This window comes from Rhea pennata, chromosome 4 (genome assembly GCF_028389875.1).
Source record: "Rhea pennata isolate bPtePen1 chromosome 4, bPtePen1.pri, whole genome shotgun sequence".
Lineage (NCBI taxonomy): Eukaryota > Metazoa > Chordata > Aves > Rheiformes > Rheidae > Rhea > Rhea pennata.
The window spans coordinates 50,318,882-50,342,104 of record NC_084666.1 but is presented as its reverse complement, the minus strand read 5'-3'; the positions used below and the strand labels follow the sequence as shown (position 1 = coordinate 50,342,104).

Here is a 23,223-nt window from a genome sequence, read left to right as displayed (position 1 = left end):
TCTCTGATCTGTACCTATGACTCAACATAGATCCAGTTCAGCCTAAAGCAGAGCAGGAATGTATATGAAGCAAGAACTCTGTTCTTATACTAACTCTAATCTAATACTAATTCTCTATATACTAACTATACTCTGTAGTTAGTACATAACTAAGAACATAACTGAAATCATCATTTTGTCATAGTTTGTACTTTAGTACGAACTTCAGTAATATGAACTCCCATTAGCTCACCTACAAGTCGTGCCTTCATATGTATTTGTCTGTTCTGAGCACTGAGGAACACAATGTGTAAGATCATGTAATTAAACATAATGCATACACAAAAGCTCAAATTCAACAGGAATCTAGCAATTCCTGTTATTTGATTGCTGAACTTGATAACTTTAACAGTGTTCTTTTAATACAAATTGTTTATGTATGTGCTTGTGTATGTATATGATTTTCTATTTATACATATAATAGAACTGAATTTGACCTATGCCTTAGGTATAGGAGATTTGAAGATTTGACTCTCTTCTCACAATGCTTTATACTAGCGAAACTACACTGATTAGAGCGAAGTTATTTCCGATGTACATTAATATAACAGGAAATAATGGTTTTCTTTTCATACAGATAAACAGCTACACACATACATTGTGTTTTACGCATACACATGGACATGCATAGTCACACATGGTAACAGAGAAAGAGTACAGATTGTGTTCACTATGCATTACATATTGCCACCTTTAACTATCATTTGTTCCTACTTTGTTTTCTGTAAGAAAATTATCCTGCTATCTAAGATGCTATTCCAGCTTGCTGCCAGAAATTCTCTGTTTAGCCCTAAACTAAAAGTTATACTAAGGCAATAAACTAAACTTGCCCCTTACTCCCTGAGGTGGTCCAACAAAAAAAGGGCATAAAAGCTGCTTGTTCAGCTATGGCACTCCTCTTCTAAAACTACTGTATGACTGCTGTTATTTCAGTGACACATGCTCTTGTCAGAAGGTGATTGTCTCTGTTCAATTTATTAAAAGCAGTTCTGGTACTAAGCAGTCTTAAATAGTTAACTAAAGACATAAATTACATATGACATTATATGACATGAAAAATGGTTCTCAAATTAGTTACCAACCAGTGACCCAGCCGTATTTTATATATGTATATACTATATATGATATACATTTTTTAAAAATATTTTTCAATAGATTAATGTACCAACCAGTGATCAGTTATGCTTCAGGTACAGAAAACGAGCAGAAAAAGTATTGACTTAGTGGTAGGAGATTCAAAATTTTGAATGTCAAAAACCATCCTACCCAGGAGTTAAATTTGATTTTGCTCTCTTTGACAACTGCTAAGGTATAAAATCTTGCAGGTTGAAATGTTTCTGTTGGCTATGCCTTTTGAGACACATGAGAATTGTTTCAGTATCTGATTAACTCTATTTTTTAAAAAGTGTACCTGACTGTTTACTGATAAAAACATACAATAAATGATGCTTTGTTTTAAAAACCACTTACTTACTAAACCTCTTCTAGAGGTGATCTTCTAATGCATAATTTTTTCCACAGCAATAAATAACATTTAAGACCAGTATGCCATGGCCAATTTACAGAATGTCTGTACAGAAATGTCTGTACAAAGTCTGAAATGAAGAGATGTTCAAGTTCACTTTAAACAGCCACAAGTAGGCATCTTGCTGAATGGTCATAGCCACCATATCAACTTATTTTCTGCTGAGAAGTTTCACCTTCTCCCAGCACGACTTCTTCCAGTACGTAAACCTTCTTAGTTATAAAGCTATTTGGGCACCTTTACATTGTACTATGTCCACAAGGTTAGATTTACACATCTCTGGCCCCACCTCAATTTAACAAGACTTGCTGTGTTGTTCTTTCTATAAGCTTGAAAACTAGATCCTGTTTTCCCTTGGAATTCCCGACTGTGCAGTCCCATTCAATATCTAACATTGGTGCATTACTGGGTTATCATCATTAAAATTGGGGCCTTATGTCTCTTGTTCTGAACAGTAAAGTAAAATGCCATGTATTTTATTTTGTAGTGTCTCTTTAACAGCCTATTTCAGAATATTTTATGAGGTTAAATATTAAACACGTTTGTGTTAATAAGAAAGCAAAAGAGATGTTTAGTAAAGAAAAGGAAGAATGGTTTTGGCTGCCAGGTGAAGAAGAGACACTGAGAAAGTCCTTTTTATATACTATTCATAGTAAAGTAGAATAAACTTGCAGGTAGAGAGGCTTGACTGCATGACACAACAGAAAATCTATGCTTGACTAGCGGAGAAAGATATGAACTAAGTCAAGCAGAACAGGGGTAGCCGAGAAGTTGAAGTGAAGATCTAAAACAAGCTTGGCAATACTGTTGTAGAACCTGAAAAGAATCAGAAGGGTGTGACATACTGCAGCTTATTTCTTTCTGTAAGAAGGTAGATAGCAACAGTCTACACATACTGGAGTCCACAGATATTGGGGGTATTATTGAAATTATACAGTAAACAAATAGATGACTCTAAGGAAAAAGAGAAATGAAAGCTTAATGTACTGTATGTAGTACTTAACAGTTTTCATGTTGATAAGTTCCATTTCTTATTCCTAAAGACTCTATTATCATTAGACTAAATAGCCCCATTTCTGTAAAGCTATCAAAAATACCTTGTTACTAATAGCCTGGATATTTTGTGGATTATAACTTGGAATTTTAACACCTGACAAGAAATGACTTAGAATGAAAGCTACTGACAACAGTTTTGCTTCATGCTATTTTTTGACATTCTAGCTGGACTGGAAAAGGTTCCTCTCCTGTGGAATTCTCAAAAATATCTCTTGCTCATATTAGAATCAACCTCAGAAGTTTCACAGTTTTTCCAAAAAATAAGAGCAAGAAAGAGAGACTCCAGAACAGTAAAAAAGCATGACTGTCAGTGCCTTAATCTTAAAGTCTGAGCAGGTATTTGAGACTGAGCCTTCTACAACCCAGTCGCAGTGCCCTGTGCATTTTTCATTCATTTTTTCGCCCTTCCTCATTCCCAGTAAAAAGTTCAAGTGTTCATGAACTAGCATGTTTTGGCAAAACAAAACAAAACAAAACAAAAACCCTACAACATTTTTTTCACTCCCTATAGCTTTAGGAGAAATAAAAAGGAAATATTTTAGCAAAATAGGATTTCAGCCATTGTATAGCTACCACTGCACCATCTACCATCAAACCCATGCCCTTGAGCTTTCAGATAGCCAGTATGTCATCTGCTCTTATTGCCACAAGCAAAAACTTGTATGTAAAAAAAATGATTACTTGCTTGATAAAAAACATTTATTTTAAGCAACATGAGAATATTAGTTTGATCAGTTCTAAGGTGTGAGTAAAAAAATACAACCTATTCTTTTGAGTAAAGTATTCAAATAAATCAACATACTGTTAACAACTATTACAAATATTTTAGATTAAGTTGGAAGTTAAAAAAAACAGACTAACATTATTAGCCAAAGAATTTTCACCACTCTTATGAATTTAAATTATGTAAGCCAGTTTCAACATTTGAAGAACTTTCCTGCTCTCAAGGGAGATATTAAACGTATACATCAGTAATTCACAGATTGCTGCTGCTGCTAGTCATCAGAATCTGGCTTTAATTCCATCCAGTTACTATTTCTCTTAAAATCATGAGCAGTTAATTCATGAAAACCATCTCAAATTCAAACTGAAACGAAATGATCTTATTCATGATAGACGACCTAAAATGACGTGTTACCTTTCGTATCTTGGAAAAAGAGATACGTCATTATCCAAATTATCTGGAAAGCAAACTGTGAGCTGATTTACATAGTAGTAATTAGTATATAGGTGTCATATGACTTCCTGAAATATGTGCACACTGAGCTGACTGAACCTGGAGTCCAGAGAGCAAAGAATCTGACAATATAGGGGAAAGGAAATAATAGTCCAAGTAAAAGGAGATGATGATAAACTTTTGGATTTACATGGATGTGAGGAAAAACACATGGTCACACTGTGGCAAGGAGTTCAATGATCTTCTTTTCCCACTCTTCATACATTTTAGGGCAACAGTAATGGTTGTACTGTTCCCAAGTAAAGAAAGAGAAGATAAGGTAATGGTCTTGTCATTTCAGCCTGCGTTAGCCAGGACTCTTGACTTCGTCTTTTCCTCTTGAACAGTTTGGTTTCAGAATGATCAGCAGAAGACATTAGATTGTTCATTCGTCTTTTCTTTCTCCCCAGCTATTAATCAGATAACAGGAACCTGCTCTCCTAGTCTCTCCAATAAAATTATTCTTCAATAAACCTAGCTGTTATAGATGGATTTAAGGATACTGTGCAACCATGGGAGGGATTAACAAACCATTTAAATGCTGCATGACTCTCTAGACGAAAGCAAGGCCTTTATATTCAAGATCTAACACATTCTCTGCAGATACTGAAGCTGACCACACTGTGAATTGCCAAAAAAAGTTTCAAAGAACGCCAAGTAGTCCCACTGGTGTGTAACAACTAATTTATAGTTATACTTATTGAGCAGCAGGTTAAGTCATTACTTTTCTATTTCTTCCTTGAAATGAAACCAATTGTCAGCTAGCAGTCATCAGAACTACGCTAATTCTACACCAGATGGAGAGTTGGGCTGACAATCCTTGTTTCATGTAGAGTCAGATGTTAAAAATTCTGATTGATATTTTTTTTCAGAAAAAAATACTTTTTTCTGGAAAATCCTGTGCTACAGATACATCTGGAACTCTCTGCAATGTTAGGCAAATGATGCTTTCTCTAGGAGTCTTCTAAACACATACGTGATCACACACTTTTGGTTTACAGTTTTAACCCCCTTCCTGTAAAAGAACTGAAAAGAAGCTGAATTATACTGGTATGCTTGTGTTAAAAAATTCTTACAGCTATTTCACTGAGATGGTCCTCAACCTTCATTCTTTGAACAAAGGGCATAAATTTGGCAGCGTTATTTTCACTACATGCTATTTGAACAAGCTATAAACTACTGACAAAAATCAAGAGTTTGCATGTGTTCGATGAAAGCTAGTCTGTGGGTTTCAAGCAACATTCTCTATGGAGTCTGTTTTCACATTTTGTCTTCCAGAACTGAACAGAGCTTTCCCCTGCAACTGCTCCTCTTGGCTGCCAGAAACAATTATGGCACTGGGCACTAGAACAGAAAAGAGGCAAACAGTCTTCCTGTGTTCTCAATGTTATACACACAGCTCACAGAAAGAATCATTTGGATTGGAAGACACAATGCTCATAAAAAAGTGAGAGAAAAGAGAAGTGGAGTGGATAGGAAGGTTTGACAGGAGACAAAGGACTATCAGTAAAGGCTTCAGGCTGTATGTGATAGGCTAATCGACAAGAGCAGAAGTGGCAAAATGGTGGGAAAAGTATGCAGAAATTTAATTACTACAACTACTTCCCACAAGAACCTGGATCAGCACCCACAGTTCTCAAGTCTCAACATTCCTCTGCTGTAGGTAAATGGTTGGGAAAGTCACTGCTGAACTGCATGTATCCTCTCCTTACCATGGCCAGCCCACAAAGAGATGACAGCTTATAATGGGTGCCAGACACTCCATTAGGAGACATGCACAAGTCCGTGCTAAAAATCTGTAAAAACCCTGTTAGTATCAATGCTGTAGTCAATAGAGTTCCACCTAATAGCAATTCTGTTTTTCAGGAAAGTCTTATTTTGTCTTCTATAAAATAGGCTATTACATTAAAATCTACACAAAATACGATACATATTGCCAAGTCTAACTCACCATTTAGAAAATATCAGAGTTAAGTTTACCTGTGCATTATTTAATTGCTTCCTGCAACCATAAACATTGTACTGCATTTCTTTTATATGAATATATTCTATTCTGGGTCCCTATTTCATACAATACTCAAGAAAGACAGTGTTTAGGGAATGATTAAGGCTTGGGCTTTGAATGAGGATCCTGTCACTACAATTCTGCTTCATCTTCTCCAAAAGCTGGATGGTACCCTGGAAAGACCAAGCAAAATCAAAGATTGATCAAATTAAAAAATCTGTGTCCACCCGAACAGGGGGGGGATCCAGGAGGAAGTATCAGCATTATAGCCAATGAGGGAGTAGACTGTGGCAAGAGAAAGGCAGAAAGAGAGAAAGTAAAGTCTCACTAATGAAGTGTAAGACTGCTTCATGGAACTCTGTTCTGTCTCTGAAGTCTGCCAGAAGACCTGAACTCTTACAACAGCAATAGAAGTCAACAAGAGCTGTATTTTTCACACTTCAAGTTCTATAAACCATGCCAAATGGTTCTATAAACCATGCCCTATGAGCAATTAGGCCTCAAGTCTCCTAAGCTCTGAGGATTGGACATTTTTGACAAAGGAGGATTTGCTCTCTCTGTGTTTCAAGTAGCCACATATTTCTGTGGGAACACTGACAGCAGCTCATTTCACAAAATAAATTATTTCATGTTTGCAAAGAACTCATTTAGTATAGTAATAATGGCACAGAAAATCCCATATGGAAATTAGTCAGTCAAAGTAGAGTTTGGCTAAAGGTCACAAATGAAGCAAAAGGGGAAAACATTGATTATGCAACCACAAAGCTATGCTGTGTTGTCAACTCAGTTGAGGTATATTTAACTGGAGCAACACAGTACCATATACGGATAGACAAGCTTGGTCTGAATGACAGACACCACTCCCTCTGGCCCAAAACAACCTACTGCTCAGTAGGGCTATGCAGATAAAAGAGAAGAGATTCTTGAATCAATTAAAACAAACCAATTGTCCAGAATTTATCAGTATTCCTGTAAACAACAGGAGCATGCCAGGAACTAGGATGCAGGATAGAAGAACACAAAAGGAGTAAGACATCCCCAGTTCCTATGTCTATTGCTGGGACTGTCAGTTCAGAAGCAGCCAGGAGAAGACCATCCTCAAATACAATTGCTTCTCTGCACATTTATTTTGGAAGCAGATGAACCCTTAACTCTTCATCCTCCTCTATAATATGCTGCCCTAGAACATAAAATTGCAAAGGGTTTTACTTGTATCTTTGGAGATACAGTAGGGGTATGAACTTTCTCTGCCTCTTTTGAAGAGCTGTTACTGCATGCCATTTCTTACTGGGAGTTACATACACTTGAAAAGCACAACCAGCACCTAACTTAGTAAACAATGTTACTAGGATAGAAGTAAATCTGCATATTGCAGAGAGTCCTGAATTCACCGAATGTTAAACTTTTGAAGGGCTGTCTTCATCTCTGAGGATCAGATCCTTAAGGCTCTGCCTGGATGAAAGTTTGCTTACATGGCTCTTTGGCTCAGCTGAGGGACCACAAACGTTGTGTATTATGGAGCCACTCAATATAATCTGAACAGAGTATTTCCTTCAGTGCAGCTGCAAAATACCATAAATAGACATTCCCTTTGCTTCCTTACACAGAACAAAATCTCAGACTTGGCTCAGCAGAACATCTTTTTCACTTGGGGAAAAGAATCCCCCTCATTTCTTTCCTACAACTATGAATATGTGATGCAAGTAATATAAAAAAATCTGAAGAGCCTATATTACGTTCATCTTTTCTGTCTTCACCTGCATCTGTAAAAAAAGGTTACAAATCTATGATGGAGTAATTTTTACTTGCTGTGAAAGGAAAGTTAATGCTCAGTAAGGAGGACAATAAAATAGTATGGAAATCAAAGGGTTGCTGTAATCTTTCTCAATCCTACTTGACCTCACTCAATTTATGGGTAGGAAGAAAATTAAGTTCTGTTCTTTTCTGTCAAGCAGCTTTATCCTTGAACAGATTCACCTGTCAGGAAAACTGTTTAGGTATACACATTCTGCAGAAATAAAGGACATAAATACATGGATAAATTAGATACTGAGTCAACTTATGTATATCACAATCAACAATTGCAATAATATTGCATTCACCATTGCCTGCTCTTCTTCTGTTACTGTCTTTAAATTGCTATAAAAAAATCAATCATTCACATGTTAGAGTAACACCATTACTATGAACCTGTAAAATGCAACATTTCTGCAGATAAAATATTCCTTTATTTTTAATACATATTTTCAATCTATTGTATTTTTCTCTTTCTAGAGGCAATAGTTGAGAACACTTAAAATATAAACAGTTCTTACTATTCATTGTTTATGTCTAAGTTCTGCAGACACCGATGAGAATGCTGTAACAAAACAAGTACAGATTACAGCACTTTGGACTGTTTTTCTTTCTACCTTTGCCCGTAAATTTGGTCTTCTGCAAAATGTTGCATATCTTACTGGTATTTTAATTAAAGATATGCTCCCTTTGCCCTCATTTAATGAAACTGGTGGTACTCTGGTGTGTTAACCACATGTCTAATTTCTTGTGGTACTACCGTTTCCTAACACACTACTTTTAGGAAATATGACTTTCAAGCAGAAAAATATTCTGACCACAAGGTTATGCTTTCAAATTATTCACTATGCTGGCAAATTACAAAGGATTCATTGGTATTACTATGAGGTTTTCAGGAACAACATACTGTGATAATACACACCACCTAATCACAATCTTTGATCATCAATGAGGAGTGACTAGCATTTTAGAAATACTGAAGAAGTTACTAAAAATATCTGTTATTTTGAAAATTGATTCTTTGTGCAACCGAAATGTTTGTGACATTTTTATAGATCTGTTACTCCAGTTATACCAGTTACTAGCTAGATTCAGCCAGTGATTGTGATTTCATTAAATAAGGGTAACAGCTTTGAAAATAAATCTTTCCTCAGAAATCATGAATACAAGCAACAAAATCTAGACAAAACCTTGAGATTCTACTATGATCAGTAAAGTCAAATAACTTTGAGAAACCACGGTCCAGTGGATAAGTATGACTTAAATTTTTCTAGTTGAGCACTTTCTGCTGTTCAGACAAAGAATTTAATCAGTATGTGCCATACCCTCTTTGAAACCTATGCAACTTCCTAGCACTTCATTGTCTCATCCATACAGCTTTGTGTCCTGCCTAAAACTACTTTACTGAATAGTGTGTGTCTAGTACCTTCAGTAAGCTGGTTCTGCTGGCATTTCCACTGCTCTTATTTTTTCCATCTTGTGTAACAGAATAATAACTGGTTTTTTTCAATTCTGTAGTACTCTTTCCGTTTTCAGCCTGCTCCAAATACTTGATGCAGGTCATTACTGCATCTGCATTCATCATCTTTTAATATTTCAATTATGACTGAATACTTCCTTGTTCTTATTTCTATGCTTATTACTTTCACTAGCCTCTCCTCATCCTCCAGTGGCCTTTGTTTCTCTATGTACACTGCCAGAGATCTACAACTATTTAATAATTTTATTTTTGTTCTGTTCCCACTTAAGTTTTAGTGCTGACTGTAATTTTTGAATAACAGAATTCAGATTCACTAATGAACACTTCTGCAGGTTTTTTTTTTTGTTGTTGTTCTTGCTTGATGATTCCATTCAATTATTTATTCCTGGACAAAAGCTTTCTCTGAAAGTCAGCCTATGTCTTAATTCCTACAGCTGTTGTCTTCCTTTCCCTTTTTCTGTCTTCTTTAGTCATCCCTCAGATGTAAGACAATATTAGGGAAGAGAAAAGGAAGCAAACAGGTCTGCAAGATAGAAAGTAAAGTAAACAGGGCAGAGAGAAAACTGAAAAGATAGACTGAAGGACAGAGGAGAAAAGGAACACCAAAGGAAGATGGGGTAAATAGGTGAGCATTAATGTGGGAAAAGAAGTAAAGGGAAAGAAAGACATGAGGAAAATACAAGAGCCACAGAGAGTATAAGGAGTAAGTAACAAGACAGAAAAAATGAAGAGACAAAGAGGAGAGAGAAAACAAAGGCGATTAATCAAGGCAAAAAAAAAAAAAAAAAAAAAAAAAAAAAGCTCTAGAGAGATAAGCTGTATCAGAAATAAGTTTTTTTAACCAAAATTGGAGATGCAGGGTATATCAGGGAACACTACAGACCAGTGTAGAAGGCCTAGAACAATAAACAAAAGAAATATTTTAAAATAAATGAGCACAGAGTGAATAGAGCAGTTGTGCTGCTGTACACTCTAAACAGGAAAGGGGTTATAAGTTATGACCATTAGTCCAGCATTTATCGACAATTTAAAAAGTAAGCAGAATGCTAAAAGGCATCACCAAAAAAACTTACAGGCTGTATTATATATTTTTTTCTACTGTATGCTCTTTGATAACCCTATGTGGTACAACATACTCAATAAGGAAACTAAAATGGGCAGAACTCCACTGTCATCACTCAATGATATATGGTAACAGTAAATGTTCACTTGGGTATATGGCTTCTGATTGCCTTCTTAGTTTTTGCCAAGATGTAGTCTGCCTCATTCCTGCTAGACATTATAAATATTTTTAATGGAAATGGAATACACATCAAAAGAAGTGATATTACTGTTTTATGAGACACTGGTTAGACCTCATGCTTAGTTGTGCTCGTTTTTCCACAGAAAGACTATTATTGTACATCATAATGGAGCAAATGGGATAAATTCAGCTTTTGAGATAATTTCTTATGAGGCACGTTGGCATGTTGGCAGATGGACTGATTTAAAGTGAGGCATCCATGCATATGATAGGTAGAACATTCTCCAACAAACAAAGAGAAAAGTGCACAGTAGCTAAATGAGATCCTTTGAAATTATATACTGTACAATTTGACAAAATATAGTTGGTTTTTATGGTGCTTTTAATGCGTAGTGCTTGGTTATTATCATTATGCTCATATTGCATAAGGGAAAAAGTGACTTGACAAAGGGCACTTAAGGAAGTCAGTGCGAAGCCAGCAATGATTCCAGGAATTAATATATCAGCCTGGTTGAAGTTGATGTTGAATCCCCAATTAGCTGCATCTCACCTGGGGCGCAAGCATAGCTTTCCTATCATTCTGTCTATTCATTTATCAGTCTAACCAGGGAAAAGCAACAGTGGCTGAGCTTGTTTAGGACAGATCCTACTTTCCTTTTGTGGCATCTCTTTGAAGATTGTTTAGAAAGGATAACTTGTACATATACATAATTGACTGTGCTTGAGAAAAGGCATAGTTCTAGTCCTAATTGCTTTTTCTGTGTGGACATGGCATAACAGTTGAGCTTTAAGCATGGTTATGCATCTGAGCAATAGGTAACATTTGCTTGTGAGGGCAGTGCAGTGCCCTTACAGGCATTTCCTAGCTCCTCCTTGGCAAATGCAGCAGGCCAGATGGAACTGTTCCTTGGGCTGCCAATTGGACCACCCTGGTTTGTACCAAACAGGATTTTTAAAAACCCAAGGGGATGGAAAAAGTCTGAAAAGTAGCAACTAAAAATAAACAGGAAATGTAGGCAGAACTACTTCACATGAAGTGCTGTTAAGTACATGAAATAGAATTGTCCAGCTACGATCATCAAAATGATGGATTTAAGTAAAAACATTGGGGACAGTGAAAATAATGCTAGGGCAGAGAGGAAAGGAAGAGCTACATTTAAACAAATAACCCTAAACAACCACAGCTAAAACAATGCTACCACTAGAATCACACATGAATTTCTTCGATGTGAGGTAAAGGAATATGTCCAGGAGTGTAGGATTTTGAAACTCTGAAACAATATTCCTGTAACTTTCAATAGAATTCTTTATTTGTGACAGCAGGTACGGTCTGTAGTTTGAAGTTTTTATTCCTTTAAATAATAGCTTTGGGATATTAAAACCCAGGACAAGTAGATAATGGAAGTTTGTATTCTGTCACTAATACTGCATAGGTAAGAGCAGTTAGACAGGAGAAAGTTACTGCAGAATAAAATAAAAACCACTTTACTTAGTATCCAGTATCAGTTCTTAAGATTTAATGGAGATTTTTTTCCATTTGGATATAAGATGTGGGCTGCCTGGGATGATACGCTATTTTCAATACATATTATTTAATGGAAATGTAACGCCAAATAGAAATTACAGTACTTGTAATTTGATAATACTGTTTAAAGTTAGAAAAGTCAGAAGCTCTCAAAAATATATGTCACAATCCTATATTGCCACGAGAGAAGCTAGATACTCTATACACTATCTTTTCCTTCTGCAGATCCCGTTATTGAAAGTGCTGTAAAACTGCTTTTCAATCATTTCATTTAATACTCATTCAACAAAGAGTAATATAGAAAATAAAGTATAAATTTACCTTACACAACACACCATATATGCTAATGTTAAGATTGTAAAATACTGCAATCTGCTGTGCCTTTCTATATTTCACTGATAGGAGACTGTGAGATACTAAAGACAGCCCCCTTTCTAATTGTTGAGTTTTACACAAATCTCGGCACCGGAACACTTTTGTTATCTAAACAATTCCCCCCAAAATTTAAACACAGTGAACCACAATCAAACCTTATCAGATTGATTATTAAGCAGGACTTGCTACGATACTTGAACTGTTAACCAAAATAACATATGCAGCACATATTTGTGCAGCAGGCTGGAAGTCTTTAAAAGTTTTCCTGACCTGCAAGGTGAATTCCACTGAATAACACTACTTTGTTCTCAAAAAAATAAATCAATCAATAAATAAAAAGATACTCCTTTCCTGCAGTATATATGGAATGCAAGGCATCCAGGAGAGCAAACTGGAGAAGTATCACCTCAGAGTCCTTTGGATTTGGGAACTCTCTTCCTACAGTTACGGTCAACAACACAGGCAGAATCTAAGGTATTTCCACAGCATTTTTAAGTCAGCACTTTTTTAGCCAGCTGTCTCTGAAGTGATGCCACAGATAAAACAGTGATCATTATCTCTCGGTGGTTATGCTTATGTACCAAAGCTCTTAAGTCTGCTGGTGAAAAAGCACTGAATTTCTTTTCAAGCCTCAGTGCTACAAGTATAATCTGAAATGGTATTATATCCTTTCTGGTTCACTCTGCCTTTAAGGTAACAGTATCTATATTCGTAATACATGACATAATGAGACATGAGATGAAAATAAAGTGTAATCTCTCATTTACTTAGAATTAATCACATGACAAAAACAGGAAATCACCATTCTGCATATTGTCTTTAGCTCAGGATTCACACTAACATTCCACAAGTCTTAGCTATTACCTTTAGTACCTCAGTTACTTACCTACATATACTTAATTTAGTAACAGAAGGAAGCATTTATTTTCTGCATATACAACACTACTCTAATAAATAAATTAAATTAATGAAATTAACTCTCCTATAATCTGAACACATCCATGGTTTCTTTAAAAAATATTCTAATATTACTCTGTAGACTACTGTAAGACGAATTAGATGACAAAATCAAACGTATGTTGCCATTGTGCTGGACAACATATAAATACAGATAAAATACATATGGAAAATTCAGGTCCAAGAAGCCTAAAAAAGGACTACAAATACAGTAGACTGTTTCAGATTATAAAGATTCTTAAAATACTGTAATCGGCTTTCCATTTCATTATGTGCCTCATCCCAAAGCACAGTATCTTCATGCTAATCATTACATTTCCAAAAGCTAGGTATTTCAAGACACTGTTTCACCCACAACAGTGTGTGAAAATAAAATTAATTTTGATGTACATTTTACCAGAAACTCAATATAGGTTCTGCAAATAGTACTCTGTAGCAATATCTGTATTCTTTAGTGACAACTAAAGTTTTTAGAGAAAACTAATTACCCATTCTCAGTATGAAACATCGATGGAGTTGGCGGTGGAATCATACTTGGGTTGCAGCACTCCTCACCATCTCAGCCAAAATTCATGCAGCCAGGGGGTTTGGCTACCTGTAAAACAGTGATATCATCATTTCCAGTTGTCTCCTTTTTAAGAAACATAAACAAAATCACAGTATCAACCAACACAGCTCTTAACAAAGCTGTATTTCCACATGGAAGGGGTACTATTTCTTGAATAGCGATTCCAAAGTGTTCTGTAAATGTGACTATGAAAAAGAAGGAATTTTCATCAGTCACTTGTATAATACGTGAGTATCAACTGTTTCTGACATTTACTGAGCCAACAGAACCTGAGTTCTTTTCTATCTTGTGGATAATAAATATTTTAAAATGTTTATGAATAGGCACAGTCCTAAAGCATTAAGCCTATATGACAAAGTACAAGATCTCTCAATTTTTTGAGTTATATTAAAACACTTATTCAGAGCACTTACTGAAGAAAAATAAATGTTTATTCCATATAATAATATAATAATATAAACTGCAGTGCTACAGTTCTTTCACAGTTTCTCACAGTTTGTGGGTTCTTCATCAGCAATATACTGACTATATATTACATGCCAAACGATGCAATGAAACCTTCTCATTTAAACACTATGGTAAGCTCCAGCACAGTCCAGTTAAACCATCTTCCCAGGTCTTACATAGTTCAGGAAGCAGAACACAAGGAAGATCTGTTATAAACAGTACTTAGCACTTATATAGTGCTTTTCATTTTTACAATACCTCCAAAATAAGGAAGTACATATTGCACTCATTGTACAAGTCAGATCACTAAAGTAGGACATTCTTCTTTGAGATATAAAATTAAATATTTTCTCAAAAACGAATTAGAGTACCTTACAACAATTTCTGTTTCAGAGCTTACCAGAAACCACCGCTTCCTGTATTTTTTTAAAAGCTAAGTGGTACACGAATCAATTTTCTTGTCTTATCAATGCACTACATAAAACATATCATATTCACATGGTACAGAAAGTATATATATATAATATATAAATATATAAATAAGAGTACAAACAAATAGACATTGTATGTGTGGCTAGTTAACATCATTGTATTCATAAGAAATAAAATGCCAATGTGTTGTAAGGCTGAACTTTGGGCCTAGGCTACATACAACAAGGTTACATCGTAAGGGAATGATCCAGATATAACTGATAAATCTAGAGGAAGCTATTCAGTGGACTCCATATTAAGTCACCTCTAAGCAGGTAAGTCCAGTAAGAACCTTGACTTCATCATTCATTTTTCTTTCTTATCATTATTTTACCCATATTTTCTACTTTTCAGTGATTTATTTTCCTTTTATTCATAAATTTTAGTTTCTTCAAAGAAATGGATCATATCTTAGCTCTAACATAAAATAGATGTATAAGGTAATCAGCGAGTGAATTTCTGCTTACTTTGAGAAACCATGTCAAAAGTCATAGTTAAGTTATTTAAATGTTACATTGGGGGATTTCAGAATTCCATCTAATCCTAATGGCTGTAGGGAGGTAGATCTTAAGATACAGTGTGGAATATCATTTGATAAATTTCTAATTTAAAGATCAGTAAAAAGTAGTAGAAACACAGGACTGTTTGCCCGTCAAATCCTTTTTCTAGAAGTGCCCTATGTGTGAAAAATAAATTTATAGCTTCTTGTAGCAAACCAGAAAGATACGTAACTCAATATGTCATCTGCTTGAAATCACAGTATTTTAAGCATCATGTTAAAAAACTATTATTAAAACTTTTAAAAACTCCATTTCCTACCCCAAAATACTGGAAACTTCAGAATTATTACCTGTGCACTCAGCTATGTCAAAACAATTTAATTCTGAAGGCTTCCAGACTAGTTCATTGATTTCTTGGTAAAACAGCACTCACAGGGAATGTCGAGTTGTCACTTAAAAGTGCTTCCCAAAGTTCTGTCTGTACAGATTACCGACTCCTGAGACATACAAGTGCCCTTAACATTAAAGTTCGGACCCTTTGGAAAGCCATGCTTGGTGGAGTGATACACAAGCCTCCCTGAAGAACTGAACATTCAGTGTAAGGTTATATAAGAACCCGTAGGTCCACAGGGAACAACCCACAGTCGCTCAATTCTTTCACGCTGCCAGAGGCACGGGATCAGACTGTCCTCTCTGTCTTCCTCCATCAAGTATATTCAGGTGAGTTTATTGTAAACAGTTCCACTGAAAGTACAATGTTAGTATCTCAGATTTTGTATTAGAAAAGATGATTGCTAGAACAAAGTATTGCCTTGGGAACAATCAACTGATCCTTGAGTTTCCAAAAAATGTTGAATGGCAGTATAAGTTTATTTGCCTCCCACCTACACTTGACTGATTTGTAGTAAAATCCCACAAGTAGTCTACGAAATACACATTGTCCGGCAAATGCTGCATTCTCATATTAAAATGTATTCCAGTCGATGGCTCTAAAAAACTGACCCTGACTATCATTTTTAATGGAAGTCAACACTGAATCCATTGATAGCAATATTGTATTTGTGTGGTGACCTCTACCTATTAATCTTATCCCATAGTTTCTATCTTTATACTCTCCCTAGAACATTATGATCCCTACTTTAATTCACCATTTAGGTGAACTCCAGATAATAACATGCAGAGTAGCAGAGGTTAAAATGCTAGAATCATGACCACTTTAAATATTGTTTTTGCCAGAATCAGATCCAAACCTCTGCAGTAAGGGTTAAGCGCAGTCTATTAACCTCAGTCAGACAACATCTAGCTTGCAGTGACCATTCCTTGGGAAATGAGGGATTCCCTTACATCTGTAACAAATTTTGTGGAGCACTACAGCTTATCCTTAAAGTTCATTTGATAGTAATACATGCCTTAAGGTTAGGATGGTGTGCTTAACTCAGTTGCTTGATTATATACAAAAATTCAAATTCTGTAGAAGCTAGGCTGCATGTAAAAGTTCTGCAACTGAGGACAATTCACTTGGACTTCAGGGACTTTCCCGTGCTTGTCTCATCACAGGCAAACCTCATTCAGATACACAATTCTACTGAAATCAAATGTGTATCTTGTATATCTTGTATTATTTCATAGCTGCTAACTCAGAAAGGCTATATCCACTGTGAGACCTCAGCTGTTGCTCCCTATTCCTGGAAATGACCTATCATGCACACAATTTAATCCAAGTGTCCAGTGTAACTGGACAACTGAAGGACTCTGAAGTTGAATTTTTACTTCTTGGTATGGAATTTATTTTAGTTTAGTTACAGTAAAAGTGAATATGAACAGTCACTGTTTCTGTCTTCAAAGAAGACGGCTCTTGGGTTCTCTGAGGAATATTTTTGTGTTAGGCTAGAGCCATGAGCTCCTCTATAGATTGACTTTGATTCCTGAAGATAAATGAGATGATGAGCAACTGGTTTACTGGTAGCTCCTGGCAGATTCATGTCACGTTTGGTGCTTCGTCCTTCAGTTCTGGCAATAATGTAGCCCTAGGTTTGACTTGCGGTCTTCTTAAGTTTCCTGCCCTAGGTGCTTGAATGCATTGTGAAAGCTTGAAAGAATGAGACTACCAGTGCACACAGAAGATGCAGCATATTCTTTTGCAAACCACAAGCTAACAGGGAAACACACAATAAACTAGAATAAGGTTTCTATTAGAGTCATTCAGGAACAGATGGTTCCAGCATCTGCTACTGTCTCTCCTATCCTGGCTTATTATTTATTTTTTAAAATATGGTTCAGCCTTAAGTTCAGCTGAAGTTCATCTGGCATCCACATCAGTTCACATCTTTATCCAAGGATCTTCTTTGTTCATACATCTTAGAGTGAAATGAAAGAAATGATTCACATATTGCCACCTGCATGTGAACCTACCACCTACTTAGATTTATTTCTCACCAAAGTTAATGGAGTCTTCATCTTAAGGTTGAGAAGAATGTATATGGTCTACTCTGTCTTTGAAGACCACATTCCTGGCAAAATAATATCACCCAGAAGAATCAAGGGAGTTCCAAAACCTAATGGTTGGACAGTGTTCCACACGGATAAAGGAGCTTTATGACCACATCCTAAATTCCCAGCCAAACTGGGTCTACATTTCATTTTAATTACAGCAAAGTTGAGCACTACTTTCTAGTTAAAGATTGACTATTGTAAATAATCTAAAATCCACATGCTTGAAATTTGCTGTTCATCACAGGACTATGAGGGATGGCCAGCAGGCCAGACTTAGTTACTTGAATGATGGGTTCCCAAAAGCCAGCCTCTGTAAGAATTAGCTGTTTACAAAATCACCTGCTTCTTCCAACTTTTTCTGTGCATGACTGGGACTCAAACTATAGACTGAATCCTCTCCAGACTGATTTCATTCAGTCAGGATTTAGGTCAGCTAACACAATACTCCCAATGCTCCTTTCAGGAAGCAATACAGAAAAGGTATTTAGAGTAAAATATGTAACTCCAGGTCAGTGCAGGCTAAATGGACACTTCAAAAAGATGGTACTACATATGCATTGCACAAGTATGGAGAAGATACCTAAAGGTATACATGAGCTGCGGAAGCCTGTGTGCCAGAAACACAAAGGAGCTTTCAGCACCATGTAGTCATTTAACACAAGCCAAAATCGTTGATTTTGTGCCTGATGCTGGCATATGTCTGAGAACGATTGTTAGGTATTGTTAGGCGCATTGATGCTTTCCCCCCATATGCTAAAGGACTTTATAGTTCTAAGAGTCATGTGTGGAAGAGCATGTATGTTTGAGCTGAACTCTTAAGTATTTTCTGAAATACAAATTATTCTGAACTAAACAGATCCTCCTTCTGAAAGCTAAATTACATGTATGAATTAACTGCATGTTGTTCTAGGAAAATACATAAAAACAGTTGTTGATTTCACTGTCACTTTCTATCTGTGGGAACAGTTTTTCATTGCTTGGAAAGTAGCCTCAAAGAGCACAGTTAATACAGGATATACACTCTATATGCCGCAGTGCTGTATATGGGCCCTTAGCATGTATTATGCAAAAGCTGGTACGAAGAATTTCCAAACCAAAGCTTTCAAATCAAATATGGACTGACTCACACTGAATATATAACACAGCAAAATGCACATGCACTGCATCAACATGAAGAAAGCGTGTGGAAGCCTGACTGACACCCCAGAGCAGAGTTTGGGACTGCTTAGTCTTAATGCTGCCAAGCTGCAAGCTCCATCCCCGCCCTTGGCAGACAACAAAGCATACCAGGCACAACTATTTAGATCCATTACTCAGTTTTGTCATGCACAATATCACATATTCAGAAATACCTTTACCCCTTTCGTAAATACTAAAAACATTTAAAAATTCCTCGTTGACAACTTATATGAAGTGTTCCTACAGGAAGTTTAGGATTCTTCCAATACTACAGCAACGGATGGTACACGTGACTGGTGAACTACAACAGACAGTAGAGTTACTACAGTTCCTGGTAAGAATTAAAAGATTGTATCACAGCAGCTTTCTTTCTTCCTTTGTAACATACATAAATAGAGATATGCTGTTGAGGTGAATTACAGTAGGTAGTAAAAAGTGCACAGTCCAAGGTGTCTCTTGAGTTTTCATTCCCTCACAAAATGGTTTGCTTTATCTACCTTCTTGTTACCCTAACCTACATTGCACAATTGAACACAAGTAATTGAGGGTTTGTGTTAGCAGCCGATATGATGCACTAAAATAATCTGTAGTTCATATTCCCTGATGGGCCAATCAACTGGACCTAAAATCAGCCCAATACTGCTGTTGTAACTGAAAAGAACTGAGGTTTTTTTGAAGTTATGTTTGCAGACTAGACACATTATTTTATAGTCCCAAGTGGTCCAGGTGGCTTCAGCTGGTTTAAAGAATTTCTGTTAATAGTCTAGGGGAACTCCATGGTAAAGACATACCCTAAAAACCTGTCTGTGGCTGTCTGGGCACCTATTTTCCCATAAAAATATCCTAACAAGTCCTGTTCATTCATATTATACCAGCTCTCACACCTCGTATTTGTGGTATGCAAAAAACAAGCAATATGTTATTCTCAATGCCGTAAAATGATGTGGGCTATAGTATATGACGGATAGAATCAACCAGAAATGTTCTGACCAAACTGAAAAATTCTGTTACATCACAAGCAAAAATATAAGCAAAAATATAATGGTTTTACAAACTTCTGACTAACCACAAAATATTTTAATGAAACCATTCCAACAGTTTCCCTTCTTCATTACAAGAGAAGCTGCTACAGAGAATGGACTTGGAAAAGTCACAGCTGTGGGGAACTCCTGGCATAAAGACTGTCCCAGAGTTAAAGTTCCCTAATATTTCAATTCTCTGCCTTGAAGCCAAGGGAACCCTAGCTCTCATGATCCAGCAGAGAGCCAAGAAAACTTCTCAACTTCATTTATGACAGGACTATCAGAACATTCAGACTTTCATCCAGAAAAGCCAGAAGGACAGGAGTTCAGACTGCCAAATTATGAGATTCCAGTCTAAGTTCTCACTCCAAATTTCCAGATTCTTGAGCCTCTGTCCACCTACCTGTCATGGAGATGGGAGATGGGACCATTAAGTGTCAGAAGCCATAGCTGCGGCACAAGCCTCAGAGCTTCAACTCTCCAGCTCAGTTTTGTTTCAGAATAATCTAAATGAATTATCTGACTCCTTCAGAAAGATTTTTCTACTTTCCTTTCTGAGTAAAACCTATAAAATTTAAGGCTTTTTTTCAGAATTGAATCTGGAAATGGAACTCCAATTCTGAGCATCTATAATGGAGAATATATGACTGTTTGACCATTTCTCATTTGTCTATGATAGAGTGGCCCCAAAAAAGAACAGGAGTAAGTAATGAAGTAGAATCATTGGCTTCACAACACATCTCACACTTTAGGAAATGTTCTTTAAGTAACAAGAATAAGGTTATAATGGAATCAATGAGAAGTATAATGTTGATGAAATATGGAGCTATTCTGCCCCCATTTCATCCGATAGTGAAGTTGTTCTGAAAATAATTTTGTTCTTAACAAAGTAAATGGTACAATAGAACTGTGTTTGAGAAATTCAACTCAAATGCCAGCTAGAACAAAAGCAGAGCCACTAAGAGCTGAAGTCCTCCTGCTTCACCTAGTGAAATGTCCCTGACACCAAACAGTGGTCTTCTATTCCAGTATCTTAAATACCACACTTTCTCAGATACAGACCAAAGTGAGCATTGATTTGCCTCCTTGCCTGCTCCAAAGCTTTGGCATTTCTCCTGATGGCATGCCAGGTGTTTTCCACCAGTATGGAAGGATGGGATCTGGCCTTCGTATCACTGCTGAGAAGAAGCCATCTCACATTGCATGGGCCTAACTGTAGAAATGAGCTTCAGGTGACCATATGTGAAGTTCTTCTGTGACTCTCAAGTATATGTAAAGATGTGCTGTTGGACTACTTCTCTTTAAAGTCTGGGAATAATTCAGTGCTGATGACCACTTGCATCAGACCTGATCCTCATGATGCCATGAGATTCCTTTCCGCAGCTTCTCTTCCTACCTTCAAACTCACTGTTCTTTGCAAAGCTGACACCAGCTATTACATGTAACTACAGATTTCTTTTTCTGTTAAAAATGACATGGAATTCACTGACTCAAAATCTTAAAACAGATTTCTTGGTGCAACAGAATTCCCTTGCAAAATACCTATGACTAAGCCACAGAAAGTAAAAAGAGAACACACAAAATAATCCGAAACACAATAAAGCTAAAGTGTATGCCACAATCTTAGCCCTATGCTATTCAAATGGTATTCTGACACATTTAACTTGCATGCCACAGCTACCATAATATATCATGATAAAGATAACAGTCTAGATAATGAAGGTAATGGTATAAATAAGCAGTCCGCTTATCTTCCAAGACAAAACTAGAAGATAATCTTGCTACAAACACTGTGGCAGCAATAGCTTTCTTTTAAAAATTTTCCAATTCTCGCACACGTAATTATAGTTTAAGCCAAAGATGATTCCTACACACTCCGAACAGATTACAAAACTTACTCATCTCTACCTCTTACAGCAATACCAAATTTAATCATTTCCAGTACTGAACTTTGTATGACAGAATACAAGTTGCCTTAAAAAAAATGTATTTATTAACTCTATTTTCTATGATGTATACATTTCTACTTCATTACTATGCCCTTACCTCTGTTTATCAAGGGCTGCAAGTTGCCTGAAGTTGACACTCTGAAATAACAAATACTAATACCAATCTTAACTTTGAACTTTTAGAAAGGTTTATAAATAAATTAATATATCAACCAGCCTATGGAAAATATTTCATTAAAGAAGCTATCATGGACTTTTTTGGAATGTGAAAAGAAACAAAAGATTAAATCGGGTACTCTTGCACAAAACCCCATGAACCAGCAATTTCTACTCAGAGAACCTTATTCAAGTCTTGCTAATACATCTTTATATTCCCCTATTGCTACAGTGCTTGAAGTTTTGAACACTTTATATTATACAAAGTCAACAGTACATTCCACAGAATTTCTGGGAAATGTCTCCATCATAGATATAGGTAATTTCTATGTAGAATCTAACCTTAACAAACTGCCAGCCCTTTCTGACTTTGGCAACTTGATCTGAATCCCATTTCTGGAAGTCATTCTCTATTTAACTAATACACCTCAAACTCACCTCCTCTGAGAGCTGGTACAGGTATACACAGAAATGAATATTTATGCAGGCAGCACTTGAAGGAGAAGAAAAGGTTATTTACTAATAGCTATACTACTTTGATCATATAGATTTATATTCCTCACTTCCTCTCTCCACTTCTTTCAGAGAGACAGGAGCTGTGACGACTGAGCTGCAACTCCTCACAGAAGTTTTCACTGAACAGTTGTTTTTGCAAGAGGGTATCTGCCCTGTGGCCACTTCCTTTCACAGAGTTCCAGTTTCATATTCCAGTAAGGTATATGCAGAATTGAAGTAGGGAATCCAGTGTAAAAATATGAGCATTGCCCTTGCCTACAGCGGGAAACAGACATATAGACCTTCAGCTATATACTTATACCACTATAACACTCCCAGTATAACCCTCTCTGAGGAGACTGCTTAGAAATAAAAGTGACTGTATCCTGATACTGTTATTCTGCTTTATAAAATAATCACTTATTTCACAATAATCTATGTAATAATCTAGAGTAATAAAAATGACAGATATCATAGTATAATTACATAGCTACAGTTCTGGAAGGCAGGTTGCTTACAGCACAAGTCCCAACACTGCAAAGTAGTAGTTTTTCTAAAACTACAAAGCAAGAAAGTTATATTTCACTCATGAACATGAGTGGTACACCAGGGTCTTCTCCCATTCATTATATTTGATGTAGCTCAAACCTTGGTTGGGAGCATTTTCAACCAAATGAGAGTCAGTAGTAAGACAAGTGGTGGTCAAGAGTTTAAGAACCACTGCCCTC

The 23,223-nt window shown here is 36.3% G+C and overlaps 1 protein-coding gene across 1 annotated transcript in view; it reads right to left on the bottom strand.

Annotated features, from left to right (window-relative positions):
* Positions 1–23,223, bottom strand: part of ANAPC10 (anaphase promoting complex subunit 10) — a 266,250-nt gene that overhangs the window by 65,989 nt on the left and 177,038 nt on the right. Inside the window, exon 5 of the transcript XR_009958294.1 lies at positions 13,704–13,810. The gene's annotated coding sequence lies outside the window, so the exon portion shown is untranslated. The remainder of the gene's footprint in view (positions 1–13,703; positions 13,811–23,223) is intronic.